Source organism: Penaeus japonicus, unplaced genomic scaffold (genome assembly GCF_977035675.1).
Source record: "Penaeus japonicus unplaced genomic scaffold, GWHDUDI00000001_assembly GWHDUDI00000024, whole genome shotgun sequence".
Classification (NCBI taxonomy): Eukaryota; Metazoa; Arthropoda; class Malacostraca; order Decapoda; family Penaeidae; genus Penaeus; species Penaeus japonicus.
Genome location: NW_028234426.1, coordinates 17,940,596 through 17,945,595, shown reverse-complemented (window position 1 = coordinate 17,945,595; position 5,000 = coordinate 17,940,596). Strand labels below are relative to the sequence as shown.

At 33.6% G+C, this 5,000-nt stretch overlaps 1 protein-coding gene across 1 annotated transcript in view; it reads right to left on the bottom strand.

Annotated features, from left to right (window-relative positions):
- LOC122244276 (E3 ubiquitin-protein ligase RNF25) overlaps window positions 1-5,000 on the bottom strand; it is a 52,634-nt gene that overhangs the window by 21,159 nt on the left and 26,475 nt on the right. The window lies entirely within an intron of this gene.

The window sequence follows — 5,000 nt, the reverse complement described above, 5'->3', positions numbered from 1 at the left end:
TCACGGCAAGCCCAAATGGAGGACCCTGAGACTGACTCTGATTCTTCCGATGACGAAATTGATTACGTTCAAATTCACAACAGCAGCATAAACTCGGATGAGCCATTATCCGAATATGCTGCCCGCGTTCATGAACGTAATTCGCCAGGTACGTGTAGCTGCAAAGTCGTGACATTGTGTCCAATGAGCCATTATCGGGCTATACTAACTGCATTCTTTCTTGAAAATCACCAGGCAGTAAAGGGTTCCGTTGGAGAAAGAAAGACAATGTGCCCAGGAAGTTTGGCTTCACAGCGACACCCGGCTTGAGGGTAAACCTCGATGCCTACATGTCACCACATGAGTTCTTGAAGGTTTTTTTTCACAGACGAGATCCTCAACATCATCGTGGAAGAAACAAATAAGTAAGTTCCCATCCCCTTCATTTCGAAAAAAAGATGCAAAAAATCATGCTAGAACTCCATTGAATGTTTTATCGTCCATTACAGCTACGCCGAGTCACATCCTGGCTTAGTGAAGGGACACAAGAGAAAATGGATGAGTGTTCCAGAATTTCAAGTCTGGATTGCTCTGAAGATCATGATGGGCATATCACCAAAGCCGCGCCAGGCGCAATATTGGTCCAAAGACGACCTTCACGAGGCACCCTTTTTTCCCAAACATATGCCTCGTGATAGATTTGATCACATATCCAGTGCCCTTCATTTCTCTTCCAACAATTTTCAAGATGGAAGCAACAGGTTGTGGAAACTTGGCCCCATTATACAACTTTTACAGAATAACTGCCAGTCAGTCTATACCCCACCGCAATGGATAACTGTAGATGAAAGTCTGTGGAAGTTCAGGGGGCGTCTCAAATTTGCTTCTCACAAGGCTGTCGCCGACCTTATGGAGTCGGCAGACGTACTGAATAAAGGCTATATGCTTTTTGTAGACAAATGGTATACGTCGCCTACGCTCTTCCATTGGCTCCAGGGTAGGAAGAGTAATGCCTGTGGGACAGTGCAGGCCAATAGAAAATGGATGCCGAAGGACTTCCCCAGACTAAAGCCAAATGAAGTTGATGTACGCAGTACACCGACAGGCATGATGTGCCTGAAGTGGGTAGATAAGAAACCCCTACACGTGCTGTCAAAGATGCACACTTCAGAAATGGTGGAGACTGAGAGGGTCAACCGGCATGGGAATAAAGTGGTGAAACCAAAGGCCATCATTGACTATAATGAGGGCATGAAGGGGGTGGATGTAGGAGACCAACTTGCTGCATCCTATCCAACAGCAAGAAGGAGTCTCAAATGGTATAAAAAGGTTTTCATGTACCTATTTGATTTAGCTATGATCAATGCTTTTGCCCTGTACAAAGAAGTAGGTGGCGAAACGTTACACCAGCTGTCGTTCCATGAGGAAGTGGTAAGAGGCCTGCTTCGGGAATACCTGCCCAACGCACCGAAGTACAGTGGCAGAGGAAGACCGGCAGTGACCAATTCAACCCTCAGATTACAAGGCAGAAACCCTCACGTAATCAGGGAAATCGAGGGCAAGAAGTATAAAAGGTGCCACATGTGTTACACACATGGAGTAAGAAAGATGACAAAGGCCGAGTGCTTTGTTTGTAAAGTTCCTCTTTGCGTTTTCAATTGCTTTGAAAATTATCACAACAAAGTAGACTACTAGCTTGTCGAATGTACATATGTAAATAGTTTTTTTTTTTACATGCAATTACATGAATATGATTTACTCCATTTCTTATTCCGCACGTGTAATTCCAAGAAAAATAAACTCGCAAAAGCATGCTATGACATTGGTAAAATGAAACAATTACCGATTGTCCAGCCATTTTTATCGTTTCTGAAAAAAAGAAAAAAGATCCAAATCCAGTATTCATTTGCTATCGAACAATGTTACGTAGATTCAAAGGAAAAAGAATACCATAAAGAGCTAATATAAAGAGATATGATTTTTTATTACATTATCAAACTGCTTACGTCTTCTAAAGACTTCGTATACGAGTCTATAATATTGAAAAGAAAAAAAGTTATTTTCAAGCCTCTCCAGTTTTCCAACGAAAGGGAAAACCGATGTCAAACTGCCTCGAGCGCAGCCTCACACACCGCCCGAGCGTTTTCTATTACATTATCAAACTGCTTACATCTTCTAAAGACTTCGTATACAAGTCCATAATATAGGAAAAAAAAAGTTATTTTCAAGCCTCTCCAGTTTTCCAACAAAACGGGAAACCGATGTCAAACTGCCTCGAGCGCAGCCTCACACACCGCCCGAGCGTTTTCTATTACATTATCAAACTGCTTACGTCTTCTATTACATTATCAAACTGCTTACGTCTTCTATTACATTATCAAACTGCTTACGTCTTCTATTACATTATCAAACTGCTTACGTCTTCTATTACATTATCAAACTGCTTACGTCTTCTATTACATTATCAAACTGCTTACGTCTTCTATTACATTATCAAACTGCTTACGTCTTCTATTACATTATCAAACTGCTTACGTCTTCTATTACATTATCAAAACTGCTTACGTCTTCTTTTACATTATCCAAACTGCTTACGGCTTCTATTACATTATCAAACTGCTTACGTCTTCTATTACATTATCAAACTGCTTACGTCTTCTATTACATTATCAAACTGCTTACGTCTTCTATTACATTATCAAACTGCTTACGTCTTCTATTACATTATCAAACTGCTTATGTCTTCTAAAGACTTCGTATATGAGTCTATTATATTGGAAAAAAAAGTTATTTTCAAGCTTCTCCAGTTTTCCAACGAAAGGGAAAACCGACGTCAAGCTGTCTCGAGCGGGGTCTCCCACACCGCCCGAGCGTAATGTAAATACCGTGCGGACATCTGGGCCATATATGGTAATACTGCAATAAGCCTTATTACACTAACTTTGAAACCGCGATCAATGGGTTAAGATAATAAACAAACGCCTGGTACCCCAATTTCGTGAATGGTTTCCTGACAATAACGGAATATTCATGCATGACGGAGCCCCTTGTCACACAGCCAGAGGAGTTTCTAGTCATCTAAAAGATCTTAACATCAAAGTGCTTGATTGACCTGGAAATAGCCCAGATATGAATCCTATTGAAGGTTTATGGAAAGACTTAAAGGATGAAGTCAGAAAAATTGAATGTACCAACAGAGTACAGCTCATCCAGCGGTTGATATATCTATTCATATATATATAAATATATATATATATATATATAAATATATATATATATATATATATATATATACATATACTTTATATATATATATAATTATAAATTTATATTTTATATTTATATAGTTATATTTATATCATATTTATATATATATATATATATACCTAAATATACATATTATATACATATATATATACTATATATATTAGACATAGAATAGATCTTAGATATAGATATTAGTTATATCCCAGTATATACATATATTACATATTATTACATTATATACATATACATATATATACATATATATACCTATATATTTAATATATGATAATAGATATAGGCATATAGATATATATATGTAGCTATATAATATATGTATCATATATATTACTATATCTATATCTATATATATATTCATATATATATATAGATATATAGATATATATATATAATATATATATATATATATATATATATATATTCATATCATATATATGTATATTCTTATATATATTTTCATATATTATATATATTTATCTATATACATATATGTATAATCATATATATGTAATATGATATGTATATACCTATATAAATAAATGTATACTATATATATTAGATATATATATATATATATTTATAGTCATATATAATTAGATATATATATATATATATATATATATATATTCTATATATATATATATATATAATATATTTAAAGTATATATAATGTAATGGTCATATATGTTTATATATATATACAGTATATATATTTATATATATATATATATATATATATATGAGTATATATATATATAATACTATATATATAGTATATAATATGTATGTATATGTATATATGTATGTATATATGTATGTCGATATATATAACACATATATATATTTTGTTTAGGAATTATATATGTCATATATACAGATATTTAGATACTGTATATATTGGGGGGGGGGGAGATTTCTCTCTTTATATATGTTCTATATATGTATGTGTAACAATATATATATATATACTATATATACTATATATAATACTTATTATATATATATATAGTATATATTATATATATATATGTATATGTATATTTAGAATACAAGATATATATATAGTGTCATGTATCATTAAAATTTATATGTTCGATATATTTTAAAATTTGTATACTGTATATAACTATATAGCTATATATATATATATAATATATATATATTGTACAACACATTATATAATAATATCATGTATATATATATATATATATTAATAACACTGCCACTAAAAGAAAGGAATAACTTGCGATGTTTCGAACTTTTTCGAACTCATCTTGGCTATCCTTCTGGCGGGTGTGCTGGGTGATCGGGCATATTGCACTTGGTCGCGACCAGTGCGGGCAAATAGCCTGTGGCGTTAGGCTTACAAATATGAAATATCCCTGCATTTCAATCATTTGGAGCCATAACAGCCCCGTTGTTACTTGGTTAAAAGGAGGTTCTTCGACCTGTACAAGATTCTGATAAGCAACAGCAAAACCCTCTCTCTATCCTATGCACTGAAGTCACACCTTGATCAAAGGGTGCAGTCCATCAACAGTTAAACCATGAGACTCAACAAGTACAGGACCTGTTACTCACACATACGGTGACTGCCACACTTGTTTAATTCCCTTGTGATGATCCTACCTATCAAATAATTTTTTTCCAGATAAATCTTGAGTGGAGACCTATTAGATATCAATCCTTTTGGCTGGTTGTAATTCTATTTCTTATATTTACACGTTTTCTGGACT